General features: G+C 28.3%; 1 protein-coding gene across 2 annotated transcripts in view; it reads right to left on the bottom strand.

Moving 5' to 3' along the window:
• The window catches only part of LOC123290787, a 479,121-nt gene that overhangs the window by 306,592 nt on the left and 148,868 nt on the right, over positions 1 to 23,661 (bottom strand). The window lies entirely within an intron of this gene.

The following is a 23,661-nucleotide window of genomic DNA, read 5'->3' as shown; positions in this document are numbered from 1 at the left end:
AATTCATTGCATTTAAAATTTTTGAAATTGAGACTTAAGGCGCTATGTCTTGAGAATCCTTCTTCTGAACGAATAAGGAATAACAGTAATTTTTTTTCAAATTTCTTAACAAAATGTGCAATTATGTAAGCAGTGTTTAGGCATTTTAAACGGCAAATTGGGCAGATATTCGACTGAGAGACCGAAGATACCATTTGACGTCATATACTATGTTCGGAATAAGTACTAAATCAAACATTCAGCTTTGCTAGAAAGAGATACAACTAAATCTTTGATGGCTTTCATCTTGATTGATTTTATAATGATAATTTGCTGTATTACATGAATGAATGAGTTTGGCAACCATTTTATTTATAACACCCTGTAAATGAGTTGAAATGAAGTTGATATGTTCTTTTATTTTACTCTGGGGGTAGAAAATGTTGTTCAGTGAACTAACTAACCACTATTGCATATTATTCACACTCTAGCAAACCAGAGTACTAGCTTGTGGTTTTGTACATTTATGAAAGCCTTTCTACATGTTCCATCTACCACCAGTGCGAGAATGTACCTATTTCTAGTTTAACAAAACAGACATATATCGTATATGACGTACATAAATAAATATGTAGCATGTCCAAAGTTAAAATGATTTAACGCATGAATGAAATAATTAATAGATTTTATTAAAAATGAAAATAGCAAAAAATTTCGAAAAGCACGTCTGAGCAACATTGTCTTGAAGCTTGCTCATGTTGCTTCTTACAAAATTGCATTTAAACTGTTTGAAATAATAAAGAGTTTATGCGATCAATCGAGTTAAGGTAGTACGAGCGCCAAGACAAGCTAAGACTTGCGGTTGAAATTATTTGTACCTTAATTTTCAACTTTGAGGATGCATTTTGTTATAATTTCATGAATGTAGACGAAAAATAAGAATAAAATTTTTCGATATCTCCCTTGGGTTTTGAAATCTTGAAAGCTAGAAAATTTAACAAAATTTACAATTTTCGATATTTTTAAAATTACTCCAGATATTAAAAAATTTTATCAGTACTTTTCGTCTTATCTTTCGGGTACGGAACCCTAAACTTGCACTTGAAACATATATAAGAACACTCTCCATTAAATTAACTTTTTTCTCAAAGTATTTGGATGATCGTCGCCAATCTTTTAGTTTTTTTCGGGTACGGAAACCCTAAACTCGCACTTGAAACGATGATAGCTAAGAACACTCTCCGTTAAATTACCTTTCAAACGAAACTAAAAAAATTATAATCGGTTGATCCATTTAGGTGTTACGATGCCACAGACAGACAGTCAGAGAGACATACAGAAAGACACACAGACATAGCGGTCAAACTTATTAACACCTTTTATCAAACTTCTTTTTTAGCTCGGGGGTTAAAAATACATAACTACATTGTGAAATCAGAATAATTTTTAAGTTAATATTACGAACTCATATTTAAATGAAAATAAAAAATATTGCTTTACTCGCAAACATAATTCTTTATAACTTACAAACTGTTTATTATTTTTTATATTGAGACATTTATTCAGAATGCCTCAAACTACAAAATAAAGCATCAGTGTGAACGAATTGACCGTTAAGGGAATAGTAACATTACCAATAATATAGCAGACGAGTCAATGCAATATGGGCGACAAGCCCATATTGCATTGGCGATATCATAATACTTCCGATGGTTAGCCCTCTTCAATACTGTAATATTACTTATGCTAACATGGATACTATAGTATCTATCTCTATACCAATTTCTTACCATATTGAATGTTACTTTACTGGTTATATTTTTGACATTATTTACGATCACAAAGAATATTTATTAAATTAAAAAATAACTTTGGTAATAATGAATTTATCTAGAACTAATTAAATTATTATATACATGAAATATAATGTAGCACATATATAAATAAATGAATGCTTTGTTGAATATTTAAAAGGATCTATTTAATGAATTACAAAGGTATGATGTGATAATAATACAATATAAATTGTTTTGTTATAATATTATAATAAAATCGATATTTATATTTAGTGTCTTCTGACCTACAATATTTTATAGCGATAACCTTGACAGTATAATGTATTTATTACATATTATAATAAAATAATGTCTTGTTAGTAAATACAGTATCATTTTTCAATCCTTTATTCTATAAATAAATATCATTTGTATCGGCCAAACGAAGGATATATATGGATAGTTACAAAAAACTAATATGGCAGCCGTCATGCTCAAAACTGCCGCCATGATAAAAGATTTCCATGACCTGTCCTTACATGATTCATATTAAAAGAAAATTCGTTTCATGGAGATTCCGAAAATATCAACTTTTTCCCTGTTCCGCTGTGGAGCCCAAACACCTCAATTAATTTCAGAAAATGAGGTACCGTTAAAAATGTGGCAATAGGCCACATTAAAAAAATGTGATTCCCTTAGTTGAGCACTCCAAAATGTTTATTCGGTTGTAACGCAGTGTAGCCCAAACTTCTTAACAATTTCAGCAAAAAAGTTACCGTAAGAAACTTGAGAACCGTTCGTATCACATAGATTAATTTTCGAAAACAGGAAAATTCGAGCGATGGGTATGGTATCCTCCATAAAGCTCATTCGTCGGCACAATGTTTTTATCAATTCAAAAGACATAAGATAAGTAATTTGGCAAGAAAATTAACGCAGCGGGCGTAAATCATCCCAAATCTTTTCTTAGAAAATATCTCCATTTAAGTCCGACGCCTTTAATTCTGTGCGGTGAAAATGTCGAAAGCAGACACTCTAATTTTTGTAAGACTATAGGTCTCCAACAGTACAGCTTTTTGGACACCGGAACCAGTTTTTTTTGTTCTCAAAAAATTTTTTTTAAATGGTAACCAAGGTTTCTAAATTGAAATTTAGGTGTTTGTTTTGTATTTTGTAAATGTTCCCTTTTCGCTATAAAATTCCAAGATTTAAAGTATACCTTGCATTCTCATGTGTAACACGGAAAAATAGATTTGTTTTCACGTGTTTTCTAGGAATATTCAATAACGTGTTCAATTGACACCCGTGGTAATTTTATTGGTAAGTAAGACATTGTTTTTCTTCGAAAAGAAAATATCGAAATCTAGAAATCTAGGGATGGAGCTAATTATATCTATCTATGAAAAGTGATTACAACTAAATTGAGAACAATATTTCCCAAAACTGAAAAAATTTTTGTCAAAAAAAGTATTTAAAAGTAGTTTGAGAAAGACAATGAGTTTTGGAAAATGTTTATTTGATTCTTTGGCAACAACTTTATTTAGACCTTCTTTTTGCCTCTGAAAAGATTGCTTGTACTTTTTTAAAGACTCAAAATTTAAAAAAGTTTCAATTAAAATAATAGAGAAGTATTTTCATCAACAATTTTTCATGTAAAACCAATATTTACGAAAATAACTGAATTATTTTCTGAAATTCAAGAGCGTTGACTCCTTTAGAATCGATTGCAAGGAAGAGGGTATCCCTTTATATTCAAAATTTCCTCAGGCTTAGAATTAACGCCAACATAACTTCTTGTGTTTTGTGATACTGTTAATGAAGTCATAATATTTTAAAAATTCTAACAACAATAATAATGTTCATTTTTCGGTTTTAAAATGATTTAGCCAGCTCACACATATATCGATTTTTATAGCAAATAATCTTATAGGATATCTTAAAGCCAATTGAATATTCTAAACGAAACTGCAATGTAAATAGTAATTCATCATACTTACAGTTCACACGAAAAAAAGAATAAATAAATACCAACACATATAAAATGTCACCAGATAGATATACTTATATATTAGTAAAACTGAGTGTGAGATGTATGACATCATATTATGTCAATATAATCCTCCAAGTCATTTCCTTTAAAAATTGAAATTCTACAGAAAAAATTCTAATAAAAATAAATGTATGAAATGAATAGTGTCACGTAATCTAAGGCCTTAACGAAACATTTGGACTTCGAGTTTTTTCTATCGTATATCTAAATCTATATATATATATATATGTTTTACGTTTATCGTTTTATATATAGATATAGACGAATCGGGAAGAACTCTCTCGTTTTTTTTTCCCATTTCAACTATACAGGATACTTTTTTTAAAAAGTTTCCAGCAAGTTTCTTCAAAAACTAATTCGAATGTCAAATCCCAGTAAAATACTAGTCTTCATATTTTCAGGAGAGTTGAAAAAATTTCGGGAAATTTTCCGAGGGCACCTTCTGGGTTAAGCAGGATTAATTTGTTTTTGTTTTTGTTTTTTTTTTTTAATGGAAGTACAAACTTTTTTATATTTTGTCTGTATTTTTGGAACCTGTTTTCAGGTATTTTAAAATTAAATTTCCACTATGAAATTATCAAAGTAATAATTTTTGTACAGATTCTTATTTTTTATCGAAAATCAAGAACTTAAAAAACCAACATTAAAAAAACCAGATACCAAAAATTGAGATCAAGGGAATAGTATTTTACACATCTAAGGAGCAAAAGTAAAGAATATCTCAGATCTTATGTTCAATATCATCCGAGCCACACATCTTTTATCGTTTTTTATATTCCAATCTGCAAATTAGCTGGAAAATTTTTTTAAAATCATCTTGTGTAGCTACTCTGGTTGACTGATAAAAAGATCTACATATAGTACAAAACCAGGTCGTACGTATTATGTATATATGATACACACATATATATCCTTAAGCCTCGAATTCTTGGAATTGGTTCAAATTTACCGACATTTTAATATCAGACAAAGCGAATCTTGAATTTTTACAAAATAAGTGCGAAGAAATATATAAGTTTTAAGATTGAAATAGTATTTCATGCGTGCTCTCATTAAAGAATGCTGAATCAATTTTGGAATAAAGTAAGACAAATGGCAATATTGTTTGCATTAAAGCAAGACCAACAATTTGGTGGCATTGATATTAGTTAATGTACTTATAGCACAATTCAATGGCCATTGATCTAAGAATTTCTAATTGCTTCGAAATTAAGTTCTAGTAAGTGCAAAATAAAAGTGCATTACAAGACACTATATTATTTGTTATGAATAACGTTGTCTCTGTCCTTAAAAGTTAATGAGTGTTGTTTTTCTTATGAAGGAAGGAAACAAATGAAGTTTATTTTATTTTAAAATTTTTTATTTGCCAATCAAATTATTATTTATTTTATTATTGGTATTTTTGAATCCACTCTTGCTAAGTTTTTTATACCTATTCACTGTTTTCAACACATTGCTCATTAACTACAGTACAATTATTACTGTGTGTTTCAGACATACTTTGTTGGCGAGTTTCACCCAACACCTCTCAATTCATTTAAATAAATCTAAAAATTCCTAATAAAATATACCAAAGTATATAATAATACATAAATATTCAAATATTCAACAAATATAGCAATAAATATTTACCATAATAAATTACAAAAGTGATAATTTAATGGATTATTGAGTTAATAATTCTATTTGGAAAATGATTCAGTACGGTAAGTATATCAGGAATATTAATATGATTTCTGACTACCAAATATTTAATCTGTGAATATTATATATTAAAAATTAAAATTTTTTCTAAAATCTGGGATTATTTATTAAGTTTATCCCATTTGATATAATCCAATTATTTATAAGTCAATTACAAGTTACAAAAAGCTTCGTCCTAAAATAATAAAATATTCTTATAACATCTTGTAAAAATTTCGTTCGTTCGTTACCTACTTTATTTATCTTCTTTTTCGTTGTCGAAAAATATTATTTTCAACTGAGAGTGAATACACAATAGTTTGAACAAAAATTGGTTTCAGTGGTATTATAATAAAATCGATTCCTTACTATCAGATTAGGTTATCATTTAAATTCCAACTCTTCTTCTCTGAACTAAATGATCTTTAAAAGAATAACAATTGTATATAAAAATCTACGTTAAATGTTTTTTGCTAAATGATATCAACTTTCTTCTTTTCAATTACACATAGTCAACACAAATAAAATTTTATATTTATTATCAACAAATTTTATCGGCATATATACTAAAAGATATTCTTGAATTCAAGAGGAGGATGTTAGACCGAAAACGATTTCGTCTTTAAATGCAAAGATCTTTTCTGTTTGTCGTTACTGTAACTGAAACTTTTCTCCAAAATGTAGTTTTGCTTCGAAAGTTCCAGGATTTACACAGTAAAACATTTACGGTGTTAAAATGAACGGGTTTACTTGGCTGTTGGTGCTGTTTAAGATGTTTTTCGATGAATTTTCTTTTACTTTTACCAAATCTGTCTGTAAAATATTTACTATAATTGAAATTTAGAACTCCATGCATGTTTTTTTATGATAAAACAATTTTTGTTAAATAAAATAAATTATTTTCTACCTTTTAGTTCACCTAGTTTCAAAAGCGTGTTTTTTAGTTTTTTAAACTATTATTTCTTAAAATTTGTTAGATTTTTCTTATTACGATATGAGTTTGAGTCATTTCTAAATACTTAGACTCTAGCCTCTATAACACAATTTTGTAAGTACAAATGAACACAGTATCCAAATTATTTTTTTAATTATTTTTAATTTCTTATACTCTGGCGTGGAAAATTATAACGTACCACGTTTGGTATATAACTAATAAATTAATGCAAAATTACGTAATCTGAAGCTTCCTCTTAAAAGTTTGATTAAATCTTGTTATATCTTTCTATCATTCTTTAAATAAATTTAAAAAAGTTTAAACTTTCATAATTAAAAAAATAAAATTACAGTATTTATATAATACTTAAAAATAATTTTTTTTTCTGCAATTAATACCTACTTATGAAACATGCGATTATTAATATTTTAAAAATATAATATAATTTGACATTTAAGGTTAAATAACAGAAGAAGAAAAAATGCGAAAATGTTAATTGGATTGTTATACTATTTAATCAGGATTAAAACTTAATAGGGTGGCTTACCAATGAGGAACGTAATCTATTACATCGAGCGATATTTTCAAGTATAAAATTAAAGAAACATAATAATATGGAAACCATTTTTTATGTATCATCTATAATTAAATCGAGTTTTATTTTTTTTTTTAATTTCTTTAAAATATTAATAGTTTTTAAAATATGAAAACTTTTGTTGGAAGAAAAGAGTTCTGGAAGATGATTTAAAAAGAGAGACGTATGAAACTTACCGCACTATTCGTACAACATTTTTTGTGTAATAGATTCTTTGAACATACCTGTAACAGAAAAATATAAAAAAAAATTAATTTTCTTTTCTTTTTTTTTAACAAGAAAATAATAACATTGGAAATTTTCTTTATCTTGCTAGAATAACTTAAAAAAATATATTTTAATTAATTATAATTCATTAACGTCAATAAACGAAAGAAAAATGGCGGAAAGAGGAATTCTACGATCGAATTTATATTGGAGCATTATAGAGCGACATCCTGTACATAATATTTTTAACAATATTTATAGATAAAATATATTGCTTCAAGTATAAAATTACATGTGATATATTATGAAACCAGGAAAATAACCTGTTAAAAAATCAGTCTATATATATAAGAATGGAAGCTGACTGATCGATCAACGCACAGCTGAAACCGCTGGGTCTAGAAGCCTGAAATTTTGTACACACCTTCCTTAAGTAACGTCTTTGTACTTTTTGGGTCAAAATAACCTTATATACGGAGTTTTATCGAAATTCTAGATAAAAAAATTCCTCGATTTTTTGCAGTTTTTTAAAGGGTACACCCCTTTGAAAAATTCGAGGAAACGCAAAAAAATTTTTGCTTTGGAATTTGATGAAACTCGGTGGATGGGGTAATTTTGATCCAAAAAGTATAAAAGTTAGGTTAATTTAATGATTGGATGTAGATTTTCTGAGATATCGCAATATTTGGATCGATTTTAGTCCGTATCTCAAAAATTATCCGACCAGTCAGCAAATGCACCCGATTTTTGTACTTTTTGGGTCAAAATTATCTTATATACTAAGTTTTATCGAAATTGGAGATAAAAAAAGTTCTCGATTTTTAGCAATTTTTTTAAGGGGAAAATTTGAAAAAATCGAGAAAAACGAAAACAAAAATTTTTTGTTTGCGTTTTTCTCGAACTAGATGAAACCCAGTGGATGGGTTAATTTTGATCAAAAAAGTAGAAAAATCAGGTTAATTTAATGATTGGACCTTTAGAAAGTTGCAATACCAGCGAGTATCATGGGCAAAAATTCATTTTCAAAAAAGTTAGAGTTCCACACCAAAAAATGAAAAACTATAAAATTGTGAACAAAAAGGAGGATAAGTGAGGAAAAAATTTTTAAAGAAAAAATCACTCAGCAAAGCGAGCGGATATGTGCTAGTATTACATAAGGCAAAGTGAAACAAAGGAAATTTTTATTTATTTAAAACTGAGCCTAGCACCCACTAAAACGACAAAGTGATATTATAAAGATGCTCCATACCAAACTTTGATCATAAGGTCCAAAAATAAATTTGCATTAAGTATATGCGCGACAAATGGATAATTAATTCAATATCACGTTAAATGATTTCGATGGTTCTTCTTTTAGTGACAAATTAGTAAGCGTAGTTTAGATTCACTAAAAATCACAAAATAAAAACAACTTTTACCAAAAAAAAAAAAAAAATTTCAAAAAAACTATTCCAAATCAAATTATTATGCACTAAAAAGTAAAAAATAACGATAATATAATGTAGTTACAATTATTGTTATTTTTGGAGCTGGTGTCAGCCAAGTTAATGTATCTAACTGTTCTGTCACAGTTGTTTCCTTGGCAAACACCAACGCCAAAAATTACAATAAATGTAACTACATTATATAACCGTAATTTTTTTACTTTATTGTGCATATTAATTTGTTTTGAAATAGTTTTTTCTTTTTATAAAATATTTTCGTACATTGCCCATTGTATATTCAATAAAATTATTTATAGTATTAAATATAATATAATATATTTCACACGTAGGTGCTGCATTAATTTAATAAAGAAAATAATCAGCCAATTCAGGGATTTATAAGTTTTCTTCTGTTTTTTTTTTCTTTCCATTTTTCAATTATAATTTTATCCTATTTTGCAAAATATATTTATATTTTCATAATATCATCATTATTAATAATTCACTTTATTTTTTATACATACGTAATTTAATTTTTCATCTATGACGTATGTATGTGTGTGTGGGTATATGTTATTAACTGAGGATAATCTTCAGTAATATTTTAAAATAATTATAATGAAAAAATATATATTCTGTTTACGATGTACATAATCTTTTTAAATCTTCTCGTCAAAGGCTCTTTTTTGTATGACGCCCACGTTGACATAAGAGCTGGAACTCACCATATTGAAATATATTCAGTGATAACATATGTGGTATATAACAAACCTTGAGATTGCACAATGGCAAAAAATTTACAGATCAGATTTTACTGAAAACATCAGTACGATCTTTGATGAAATTAAGGGGATGCTATAAGTAGTAAAAGCTTGAATAAAATACGCTGATAACTCCCTCAACAACAAATAAAGTACTCATTAATTTCAAAAACAAAATCAAAATAGTATTATGGATAAAAAAGTATACGAATGAAGCGAATGATTCTACCGCTCGTGTCGGTGAGAAGCCTTTCGTACGAGTTTCACACACGTTTTTAACGATTTAAGGCTGACTTCTGTCTTTTTGCAGGATTTTCCGTTCATTAGCAAAAAGGTAATTGCTCATTAAATTCGATAAATTAACTTGCCACACGCAAATGGTAATTTGTTCAACGACAAAGGCATTGTTACTCATATCAAGAAAGACTACCTTGTTTAGAAAAAAAAAAACTACAAAGAATACCTATGGTATCAAGAGAATTAAGCTTGGTCTCGATATTTGTAAGAAGATCCTTTCTTTATTAAAATTTTGCTGCCCATATAGTAAAAGAATTGTCTGAATAAAAGTTTGAATAAAAGTGGAAAACCTTCTTGCTAGGCCTTTTCTTTTTTTAATGCTGCTGCTCATATAGTAAAAGTTTTGTCTGCATAAAAATCGTAACAGAAACCAGCTAGGTAGCGAGGAAAAACTTGACAGTTTTTCTTTAGTTATCTCATTTATAAAAGCTGGGTAGCAATGTCTTAGCACTTGAAATCATTAGTTCTTAACGAATTCTTCTAAATCAGTAAAAACGAAGAGATAAAAAGCCATACTTTCACAAAATAAAACTCAAGTCAATTAATGAAAGGTTAAAAATCAAGTCAATGCCTCTTTCTTGTATCTCACGGACTACATATTCTTAAAATATGATATCTAAAGAAGGCTTCCAACAAGGATTCTTGCCCAGATAGCTAGCCCTTAAGAGTGCTTACATAGAAAAAATTAACTGAGTTATTAATACTGTCAAGAACTATGATCAAGGATAACTTAAACCCAAGGAAAGGACCGTAGTCTTCAAGATGCGTGGCTATTTTAAAAGAAAGCCGGTCTCGAATTTTATGTTCAATCCGATGTAATGTCTACATAAAACAAACTCTAGGTGTACATAATACTAGTATTGGATATTTTAAAAAATAGTATGTTATTTGATTTTTTTTTTTTTTTTTTTGAATAAAAATAGACATTGATCGAAATATATTTGCCGAGAACTATAGATACATATAATATAGGTTACATATATGATGTAAATCCTATATATCATATTATAGGGTAAGTAGGTATAAATATACTTACAATGATAATATGTTGTTACCCCACAAACACCTCAAATATATGTTGGCATATTATACGTATACCTATCTGCAGTCAAGAGAGAATGAAATAAAAGACACTATTCTGGTTACGTTAGACCGTAAGACTATGACACATCATATTGCCCTACTTTCTAAGTTACACCATGAAATGTGCTAAAATAACACAGGTAAGGTAAGAATTCATTTTATTATTTTCAACAGCCTTAAAAATTGAGTGAACGTACTATTTAGGTAACTTATCAACATTAAGCAAGGGATTTATTCAGAGAGTTGCAGTTTTAAGTTCTGTTCCCGATCATTGTTTAACTGTCTTGTTGGATTTTTGAATAAGAAGATATTGGTGTGGCTAACATATCGAACGACACGTTTTGCAAGTAGATGAAAGGCGGAATTAAAGAAAAACTGACTTTTTTTTACGATTTAGAAATATTTTCAAAGTAATGAAAGTGGATACAGTGAGCGCATAAAAACTATTTGCATAAAATTTGAAAATGGTCTCGTAAGAAGGGCCTGGAAAATGGGAAAAAATTTTTTGATATGTTATCCACGTATTTTACTCGTAAATTTACGCTCATTTTGATCAAAAAGGTAGTAGTTTCCAACCTTTTCCGGCACAGAAATGAGAAAATGTGGGATCAAAAGCCATCACCATCCATCAGATTATATGTGTGGTTAATATTAGAATATGTGTTTTACAATTTTGCAATGTTACTATATGACTCCATTATAATACAAAGATCAAATTTTCAATGTTATATCTAAATTTGTTTCTATCAAAATGTACAGAGAATTCAAGCAGATTGAAGCATTAAGATAATTAAAGCTAATAAATATGTCCTCCGTTCTGTAAGCATCACATTTGTTTTTTGAAATGGGGTGTAATGTAAACTTTTTAGTAGTATTTTTTGAGTAGTAAAAAATTTTAAACTCTTTTTTTTGTTTTAAAAAGCAAAAAAACTAATAACTAATGAATGATTTAGGATATCTCCGACATATCAGAAACTGTAAACTATATCAAAATTACTCTAAAATAATATTTTTATTCAAGTCGGTGAATTATCATTTAAAATTCTGTTCTTTAAAAAACTGAAAAAAAAATTGATCTAGAAATTTAATAAAAATTTTGACGTAAAGAAGTTTTGATCCAAACCGTACAAAAATTAAACTTGCAATACTAAGGACCTTTATTTCGGAGCAGCGATTTCGGAGATATCACGAATAGCTCTGACGAAAAGCTGACTTTTTGTTTGTTTTTTGGGTCCAGAAGTATGAGTATATAATACTTGGGCCCAAGTTTTGAAGTATCAACTGAAGAATTGGCTCTGGGATACCAACCCTGACATACGATTTTAGTTGTAATTATATATTTCCGGAGTGCGCCTTCAAAAGGACCCTATTTCTGTATTTTTTTGGTCAAAACTACCCTAGAATATGATATTTTCTCAAATCAGACACAAAAAGGTTTCTCGCTTTTTTGCAATTTTTGTAAGGGGAGCGCTTTTTTTAAAAATCAAGCGAATCACAAATAAATTTTGGTGCTCAAAATTTGACAAAACTTGTCATATTAGGTAATTTTCACCCAAAAAGTACAAAAATCTAATTCATTTAACGATTAGGTGGATAGTTTTTGATCTACAATCGGAGCAATTGTCGCAATATCTCGAAAACTACTCAGCTAATCATCAAATCAACAGAATTTTTACATGTTTAGGTCTTAATTATCGTAAATAATCCAAAGGCAAAAGTCTTGCTGATTTTACGAATGAACGGTAAGTTTCTAAGGTATCGACTGCAAAAATTTCTTCGGAGTATCGCCCCTCATATACTATATTTGTTACCTTTTGCTCCTTATATTATCACTTTTCCAGTCGAATATATATATTTTTGTCAAAATTATTTAAAAAAATTTTGTGTATCCCAATGAAAACCAAAAAAAAAAAAATTCTATATTTTTTAAAATTTTAGTGAAAAAATATAAATAAATTTTTTTTCAGGATCAGATCAAACTTCATCAAAGTTTCACCTATCAACATTTTAAGAATTCATAATAATATTATTCATAGTAATCATATTTTCAATGACGTTATATTAAAATTTGTTTTCATAATATAATATCTCTATATAAAATGTCTACTACTATAACACAAAATGAATTATATAGATAGAACACAGATAGGTGAATGTAGGTATGAATATGATATCTACTTTGCGACCTTTATTTATATATGACAACGTGTTATAAATAAATAAAATTTTACAGTGACATTATAAATGTGTGATTATATTAAACAAAAATAAATTTGCCTACTGCTGCCTGAACCTGTCAAATATAAAAGGCAATTTATTTGTTTTATTACTCAATTAATTTAAATAGAGATTCTAAATTATTTTTGTACATATAAAATTTCTTTCGACAGATTAGTATTACTTATTCAAGAATAAAATGAAATTTTTATTTAATTATAATTGGTTTGGAAAATTTCGTCATACAGATTCTATAAAATATATCGTTTGTTAAGTTTAGGATAACGATATCTCTGAAAAGGTTAACAATTCTTTTGAGAAGTTTCATCATCACAATAGGTGATTTTGTATACATAATTTTTGATAAATCGAATATACAGGGATATTTCACCTCTCCCCAAAGTTTCTTTGGATATCTTCTTACTCTTCTGGTTGTTGTAACATTTAAACAGATTTTAAAATTAAAAAATTCTTGATTTATTTGCCTAAACTTTCTAAAGGGAAGGGTATCAACGGTGAATGAAATTATAAACCATTTCCTTCAATATACGAGTTTGGAGAAACTTTACCAATTTGTAGGACATATGCTCAACACTTTCATCAATATGAACTTTCGTTTCAAGGTAAGATTTTTGAAGGATATGTGTGCATCATGTTTGAAAAGAAAAGATTCGGAGAGAAAATCTAATCTGGAAATGTATTCGGCTGTTATTCAATGAGGTAGAGGCATCTTCGATTAGTGCCAAAATCAGTAAATATAGCCAAAACTTCAAAAGTTCTGTTAAAATCAGTATTTCGTACCAAACGGCATTGGTATTTGTCAACCTCCTTTTAGCAAGAGCAGCCAAAATCGATTATCATTGTCAAAAAACAGTAGTCGAAACATGTTTGACAATGATGTCAACTGACAACCTTACGACGATACAGATCAGTATCGGTTCTTGGCAGATATCAATTTCCGTCGACAACAGAGTAATTGTGTACCAGACCATTTCAACTACCTTAGATTAATCAAATTTTACCCTAAACAAAACTGAAAAGTGTCGTATCATTTCAGTTATACACAAAAATTAACATTTTTCAAAACCATAATTGAAAATTAAAATCACATAAAAAATTATCTTTTGATATTTAAATTCCTTTCTTTTTTTATGTATAAAATAATTTTATCTTGTGAAAAGTATTTTTTGTATGTAATCTAAACATTAATTTATGCAAATATAAACAAGCTCATTTCATCAGTACAATAGAACATTATCAGTGACAATGGAGTCACATTAAACTGTACCAACCAGAAAAAGTATAAAAGATGAAATTGACTGTTTAAACTATAATTTATAATGCTTTAAACGATTTTTGATTATAATACTTTTTTTTTTCGAGTGCAAAAAAAAAATCATTAATTACAATTAAATGCTCATTATTCCCAAGGGTGTCATAGGTCTAGGCCCGACGTAGTATTTGGTAGTCAAATTATAACGCTTGGAATTTCTTAATCAAGGATTTACCTTTTATGGGGTCTGATTCTCATCTTATCGGAGAAAATGATTTTCTTGTCAGAGAAAATGATTTTTGTATTATTTTTTCAAAAAAGGTCTTTGGAAGTGATGTTTCTTTACGCGTACTACTAAAAAAATTTATACAGAGAGTAAGTCGGTAAAAAAATGTGACGTCATCACATTAAAACCAAGCCGTCTTTAAGCTCACTTTTCCTCTACGAAAATGAAATAAAGGGTCCTACGTAATGAAATAAAGGGCCATACGTAGTGAAATATTTTCCAGGCTTCCCGCCTAGAAAGTTTGTTCCCGGTTATGAACATGTTTGTAAAGGAAAAACTTGTCAGACACACCCTCAAATTGCAAGCTATTTTGCAATAACAATCTAATATTATACATAGGCCTAGATTTATATACATATAAAATTTTACTTGTAAATTTATGGCGTATACCCAACGCATTTACTCCCATACACTGCAAGGAATAATGTTCGATAATAAACGCATTAATGGCAATTTATATCAAATCAATGAAGCTTATAACAATTTGCTGTCAATATTTACAAAAGAAAAAATACATTTAATGAAATTTTAAGTCAGATTTATTATTAAAATGAACATTTTTTGAATAATCTATTCATATACAGTGTGACCAAAAAGTTACGACATTATTTCTTAATTGTTCACATTTTTCTTGCATGAACATATTTCTTTGAAACAACCCTAACGATGCTCTATCGAGGACAGGAGTCTCATTACAAAGTCTTTTGGATGATCAGCTCCTACAAATAAAAGATACTAGACAAAAAAATTATATTTTGGATAAATTGGAAAGTTCCTCAATAGAAGGATCCTGTAAAACTAACGAATAACTGTGATATAATGTGGAAAAACTTCTTTGTCTTTCTTTTTGAAAGAAGAATCAGTTTTTATGATCGTCTGGCACGAACCACCAACTACTATTTTTTATGACTGTTATATTTTCCTAAAATTCTCTAAAGAATCTGTATTTATTTAAAAAATAATAATTTATTGTCACGTATTTTGTGTTCAACAATGAACTACGTTTTTCTGTTGATGGTAAAAAGGTATCGCATATAATACGTGACTGATGGACAATGGGACAGTAGCTGGACTGTAGTAATTACGTTTTGACATTTACAATATTAAAAAGGTTGGTCTCAAATTTAAATTCGCTACTCGAAAATGCATATTTGATTTTTAAAGTAATAACTCTCTGACAGGAAGTTTTGGATTTCACCCGGAAAATATCATTTTGATGTATTAAAAAATCTGATGTGGACATCAGAACAGAATTTCCTTGTGACCCAATTCCGTCGTGTGCATATCCACCTTTAGCGCCTCTAGCGTAAACAACCATAATTTAATTTGAGCTTTCACATAATAAAAAAAATCTCATCGTTTTTCGTTTATTAGGCAGTAGCACAATTTTTTTTTCCGTTTGCCAAGCGTAGTTTTACAATCCCCTAAGGGGTCCAAATAACATATTAAAAAAGCATCTTTTCATCGCCTTCCAGCCGCCATTTTCATATACTAGTGAGCTATTGAAGCGACCTACATCCTCTATCACTTATATTTTTGGATAAAATGGACACCAAAGTTTTGCACTAATTTAGCCCTTCATACGAGATAAAAATTATGTTTGCGTTCCAAACAAAAGTTGTTTATTTTTCTGATAAGGTTCATTTTTTCCATTTAAACTTTTTTCCTATCTCACGGTTTTACATAATACGGAGCTGTGGGTTGGCTTCAATTGTTTCAAATCTAACATAATTTAAAAATGATAGTAGCAAAAAATGTCAAAGACTCATAGTTGATGAATATATCTGCAAAAACCGAAAAAAAAAATACCGAAAATTTTGCAGTTTTCACGAATTACGTAGGTAGCTCATCTGTTTTTTGCTTCAAAGCATAGTTTCACCCTTCAATAGGGGGTCCAAATAACACCAAAAATTCAGCTTAAAATCGCATTTTGCGATTTTAGTTTTTTTTCTCGAAAGATTTTACTAGCGTATACAGGCAATATCAGGAATCTTTTTTTTTTAAATCCAAATTGAAAATAAATTTCATACCGGAAATAATAATTTTTCCAGTTGAAAATTTTATTATCCCAAACGTTGTTGCCAACTTTATAATTACAATATTTATTGAATTACATAACTAATAAATATATATTCCAAGTAGCAATATAACATAAATGTTAATTAATTATAATTTACATATAAATTATTCAACAAATATAACACACAAAATATGCATAGAAATTCATAACAAATTTATGATTTTTAATGGAAAATTCATTTCAATTAATAAAATAATTTTTGTATCTATTTATAAATTAAATAAATATGGTAAAGTTTAAAATGTGAAATTTATAATTTTTTTTATATGTTTTTGATTAATTTTTAATTTATTCTGATTCATAAATTTATTTCAGTGGATTAATGATTTGAAATGTTTAATGGCGAAATGAAATTCCTGTTTTAAATTTATTTGATTAGTTTCTTGGTTTAAAATTATTACGTCCCCTTCATAAAAATGCCTTCCCTTACAGAATATCCATCCGCTACTTTATAGATAGAATTTTTTGTTTGATTTCTGACGTTGTTCTGATGTGCAAAAAGTAAAAAATGATAAGATTTACAGTTGGATTTATTATTATTTTAATTACACATAGTAATTAATATATTTTAACTATAAAAGCTTTCTAGTTGAAGGGTTAAAAATATATATATATATATATATATATTTTTTTAGCTAAAATAAACTATCTTTCTATACGATAAAATCCCTGAATTTATTTTTTTTAATTAAAAAAGGCTGATAAATATTTACTCCTTTGGCAACTGGCAGAAACAAAAATTTTTATCTACATAGCAGATATTTGAATATATTTTTATTATTCATTTAAAATTTAATAATATTCTAAGCGGACAAAATCCCTGAAGACCATAAATAATGCTTATATTATCTCATTACTGTGCAATAGTAACCTAGTTATCAATGCTTCGTTTAGAAGGACCATTTCGAAAGACTGTTTATATGAGTTCAATTTAAATGAGGCCATTACAATAAACAGAGGCCATCATTTTTTTCAATGCTTTTTAAAAAAGTTATTTTGAAATAAATTTAAGATAGTTTCGTCTAAAGAATTGATTGACAAGATGTTATCAATACCACTTGCATTTTAGAAAATTGTATATTATCCAAAAGCATGCTTCGATTTTTGGTGAAAGAACTTTATTAGGCAAAAGGGAAAAATTTATAAATCGTGGATTCATAAACAGGCTATTAACACTCAGGTAATATTTTTATGATTGCCTTGTACACCCAATTCTAATTATTTCTTTCTAGCTCAACACTTTTGTTGGAAAATTGTCTCCAAAAAATATGTTTCATATTTTAACAATTCAATAGAAATGTTTCCCTTTTCCCTTTAACAATAAGAAATAATTAACTATTTTGTACATTATTACTTAGACACGAATCTTTCAGCAAAACCATCGGTGACGTAAACGGCAACATAGTATCTAATTTCTATGGACATGAGAAGGGAGACGAACATGTAGCATCTTTGATAATTCAATGTTATCTGCTTGAGAGTGGTTGCCACGTATAATCAATTTTTTACTTTCGATGGTAGAATTTGCTAATAATGTCAAATCTGTTACAGCTAGGTCTATAGTGGAAGAAGTTTGTAAATTATGTTAAAGGCAGATATCGTTTTATGTCAAGAAGTATCATTGCTCACATAAATAAACATGAAATGCTACCAGAATAACTGTTATTACAGTAGACGATATAAGATCGATCTTCACCCATCTGATATGCAGCTCAGACATATTTTTTGAAGATGTTTTATTGGCAACCAGACGCCATATTGTGAAAAAGAAAAAAATGAAAGTCTACGAACTATTTTAAGTGAAATGTCATTGAATAGCTATTAAAAAAACAAATCGATAGACGTAAGAATCGAATTAAAATCGGTCTACGCGTTTGGATAAAAATATATACATAGGCTAAAAATGAAAATCGACAAACTATGTAAAGCTATCGTTGAATATGTATTTGAAAGTCACAACTTAAAAGTATACAATAAAAAATAAATTTTAACTGTAGGGACCCATTATTCCGAAGATTAGATACAGATTTCAATGGATACCGGTTGTTAAAGTCGCTATGTAAGATACTGGACTTGCATCCTTTTTTTTTTAAATTTATTTTTTTATAAAAGTTTAATTCCTAGCGAACCGGGACGGAAACTGCTACTTTTTATTTAAAAAAAATGAACCTGCTCAGCATTGAGTAATGTATCAAATCCATATTAGTAAATAAGTAGTTTAGCTGCGAATGTGAACGTTGAACTACCTTCATTTAAAAAAATTCTATTGAAATAAATTTAAATAATTGAAAATTCTGATTACTTGTTGTCTATATCACATCATTGTTATCAACAAACTCTTTAAAAAATAGATAGCTTTATTCAATGAGTTTTTTTTTTCTCTATTTTGTTTCCGTAAACATATATAGGAAATTCTATTGTGAAATTTTCTATGATTACAAAATAAGGACTACAAAAAAAAATGGTTAAAAACTCATCTACTATTGGCTGAGTTGATGTAAATTGTGTATCTACCAAGAGAAAATAATCCAATTATAATCCAATAATAACAATTCCTTGTTATATTGTGCCATGTCTAAAAAGCATTTTGTATTCAAGTTTTATGTGAATTGGTTTTGTAATTTAAAAGTCTATTTAAAGAAAATGAATGCATCCACTTATTTTCTATTCGAAATTATGGAAAAAAGTTTAGAATGATAACAAAGCCAATTGTTTATTTGTTGTAGACTTGCAGATCAAGAGACAAGCAATGAAAAATGTATAAAACTCAATGAGTTAGGGCGAACGACGGTTTACTAGATATAGCACAACTTAAAATAAGTCGATTTAGAATAAAACTCGAACAATTGGGTAGGTATGTTTTATAAGACAGTTCACATAAAAAATTAAGTTAATCATTAATGAATTATTGTAGAACATACAGCTTTCAGATGTCGAATTATTCGTATTCTTCGACTATGAGGATAATGATTAAAATTTATTTTCAAATTGAAAAAATTATGTACTCGTGGTAAGAGTCGTATATCTTAATCGGTTACTCGAGGTTTGCAATTTTTATCACTGGAATCAATTTCATCAAAAAAGAGTAACTATGAAATATTTACAAAGTTTCTTTTTTAAGCATGACTTGATTTCCTTCCACCATTTTTATATACACTTTTTTTAGTTTTAAGGTAGTTCCATTGCTCGAACTATTGTGAAACCCATTTTTCGGCCGATTTTAACGAAATTTTTTGACAGACTAAGAATAGAGTTTACTTATCATAAAGTTTCAGTAATTTTGAACATTTAAAACACGAGATAATTAATCCTTTTGTACCGGTTTTGACCAATTCACGTCAAAATTACATACTTTGGCATTAATTATATCGTGTTCAAACGGTCGAAGTTTCGGAAACTTTGTGATTTAATACTAAGCCCTATTCTTAGCCGATGAAAAATAAATTGTTCAATTCTGTCGAAATTTTGATTAGTCACTCAAACATGACTATTTTTAAAGGCATGAGGTGCTCCGAATCATTTTAGATGTTTTAAATTGAGTCTCTATGCACAACAAAAAGTCGTCTATGAGTGGTTCATAGAAATAATTATTTTCTAATTTTTAGTGCAAAAAGCTTTTCTTTTAAATTATTTTTATTAAATTTTCTTTTTTTATATAAAATCATTTGGAACGCCTCAACATTATTCCGAGCATTAATCAATTTTAAGCTTGAAATTAAAAATTTCCCAGATAAACAGAAAAGGAAGTCTCTGATTACGTTTATTTTCGTAGAAGGAAAATTATTCGGCACGATCTTGACAAATCTTTACAAACCGGCCATAATTAAGCTTCTACGACTCTAAAATAACTTATTAGCTAATTTATTTCAAGTCGAAGGCACAAATAAAACACATTCTTGTTGCCTCTAATATTGTGTTATATATATGGTCTTATAGAGTAAATAATTCATTTTATAGCATCTGATGTTCTCTAAAAAAGTAAAATAAGTTAATAATATTTTTGTCAATTTTCATAATACATTTATATATAAATAAATGATAAATCCACTCCATTACTGACAAAATGTCATCAACTCATCCAATATGATGCTGATGATTATGATGTCAAGAAAACACTGTAAGCTTTTCCATTTTCCACACTCACAAATTTATCATTATTGTATAAAGTTTTATTGAATGTTTGATGTACAATGTTAAAAAGCAAACAATGGCAAACCACGAACTACACAAAACGTAAATACTTATTTCAATCACATTAACTTTTCCACCATTTTGTGTGTGTGTGTCTGTCTGTCTGCCTGTCTGTGGCATCGTAGCACCCAAACGTATGAACCTATTTAGATATTTTGTTTTGTATGAAAGATAATTGCATCGAGCGTGTCTTTAGCTTTGTTCTAAGTGCTAATTTAGAGTTCCGTACCCGAAAAAATTAAAAAATTGACGATGACATTCAAAATCGGCTTAGTTTGGGAAAGGCTTTAAGAAAAAAGGTAATATATTGAAGAGTGTTCTTAGATATGTTTCAAGTGCGAGCTCAGGGTTCCGTACTGGAAAAATTTGTTAGGGATTTTTTAAAATTTTGTAAATTTCACTTCTTGTTTATCAAATTCTTCGCATTGTAATAAAATCACATGTTTTTCCCAGGTACATTTCGTGCTCAACGAGTTTCCCACTTTATAGAATAATATGGAATATACCTAAAATATTTATATATATATATATATATAGTTTTTCTATTCAACATTATTGTGGTATCAAATGGTATAATAGTATGGTCATTAATCTTTCGTATGCAATCTCTTGATGGTTCAGAATTCTTTTTTTTTTTTTTTTGCTGTTGATAAATTTTTCTGTCAATTTTAAAGAAGATAGATGTATATTAAGTAGATCAGTTTTTTATAAATTTAATATATTGAAAATATATATAATTTTTTTCAAAAGAAGTGTATTTCAGTGTATGAAATTTTTTTGCACTGTTCACCTATACATCAACTGTGTCTCATTACAGTTGCACACAAAAAATACAGAATTAATACAGTAGGTAATTGAAACATAAAAGTTGCTTAAAGCTTTTTTGATTCGCTACATACTTTTAAGAATTTTTTTTACTGAAAATTTCCTACTTTTAAGCACTATATAAGATTTATTATGGTTCGGCTCCCAAAGTTGACCACATCGACTATTAGAAAAATACATTTCTAGCCAAATTGAATTAATTCTTCATACTTATTTAACGAAATTGAACGATTTTAAATTGTTCTCTTAAATTTGAGCGCTATTAATGGCAATACTAATCTGAAAGTACTTGATAAATCGTATATTGATTATTTATTAAATTACATCTTTAAACCATTCGAAAAAGGGTCGGAAACCGTATACACTTTTTCCTCAGTAGTCTGTCTTGCCCTAAAATATGTCCAGTATTGACTCAATTAATCAGTTTCGCATCTTTTATCCATCAAAGAAACAGCGTCAAGATCCAATTTTCGAAGTAAAAGAGCAATCGTTAACCAAGGACAGCCTTTCCTCTGGTCTATGTCAAAGGGGGTCACATTTGAGAAACCTCGCATTGGCGTAACGTCGCATATTTTGAATTAAAACATTAGTTTCTAAATTTTTATTATTTTTATTCAAACAATCTGTAATAAAATTTACATCGAGTCGTATAAAACGTATGAAGTCTTGAAGAACGTATAAATTTCACGTTTTAGTATTATATATTGATATTGAAAGATTTTGACTTCCCCTGCCCCATATCACAGAATGTGCCATTTCTTTCACCCCCTCGACTCCCTTAACAAGTGTTGTAATGTCTGGACTCCCTCCTAAGTATATGTTATTTGTTAATTATTTTGGGACATTTGAATATATTTTGAGTCTCCTCTCCGTCAAAATGTTATTCTTATTCTATGATGTCTTATTCTTTAAAAAACTATACTTTTTTCCAATCAATTTTGAAAAAATGTATTATTTATAAGAAACAACTGTCCCTCGAGGGGTATGATTTAAAGATTGTAAAGAAACATCATCCTATAAGTAATTCTTATTCTCATATCTCAAAACAGTTCATGCCACAAGAATCCATTACTTATTGCAGGGTGCAAGATTTATTTGAATTTGACACATTTTAAGAACGAAAGATCATCAAACTAAGCAAAAAAAGCTGAATCACCCTGTATGTTTATAAAAAAATATTTTTTTAATGTTTTTTAAACTACTGAAAAAGTTTTAATAACTATGTTTGTAATTTTCTGCTAGCATGAATTATGTTAATGAACTTAGTGTTGAATAGTGTTTTATTCAAATCATTTTTCTACCTCCTGGGGGAATATTTTATAAAAATTGATAAAGACGCCACTGAAAATCGTTACATTTTATGGTTATTTGCCACTTGTAATGCATATAAATTATACTTTTAATATGCATTGTTTTAAAAAAAAAAAAACTAAAAACCTACACAATGTCTACAACAATGTGTATAATAACACTATTAAATTAGAAAATATAATCGGTTATCAAAAATATTATGTTACGTGACTTTTAACGTAAAAATAAAATTTTATTATTTTATAACTCTTGTCCAAGATATGAGACGTTTGTTTTTTAGTTTTTGTTTTAACGGGAGAGAGAAATTTACATGCTACCGTGCAACAAATTTGCAAACATTTTCTTATAGCTCCAGTAAAACTTCTTCAAAAACGTGATCAACATGTAAAACTAAAAAAAACTCCCCGGATTGATGATTGCTGGTTTCTTGTTTTGTATTTTAGATTTTTTGTAGTTTATCAGTTACCTAAAGCCTATAAGAAACATAAGACGACATAAGGTACCACTGAAGAAACGAAAAAAAAACCAATTACTTTTTAATCCCCGAACCAAAGCTGGAGTGTTATAAGTTTGACCGCTGTGCATATGTCTGTCTGTCTGTCTTTTTGCCTGCCTGTCTGTCTGTATATAAGTCTGTCTGTCTGTCTATCTGTCTGTCTATCTGTCTGTCTATCTGTCTGTCTATCTGTC

This window comes from Chrysoperla carnea, chromosome 1 (genome assembly GCF_905475395.1).
Source record: "Chrysoperla carnea chromosome 1, inChrCarn1.1, whole genome shotgun sequence".
NCBI classification, from domain to species: domain Eukaryota; kingdom Metazoa; phylum Arthropoda; class Insecta; order Neuroptera; family Chrysopidae; genus Chrysoperla; species Chrysoperla carnea.
This window is presented reverse-complemented; position numbering and strand designations above follow the sequence as displayed.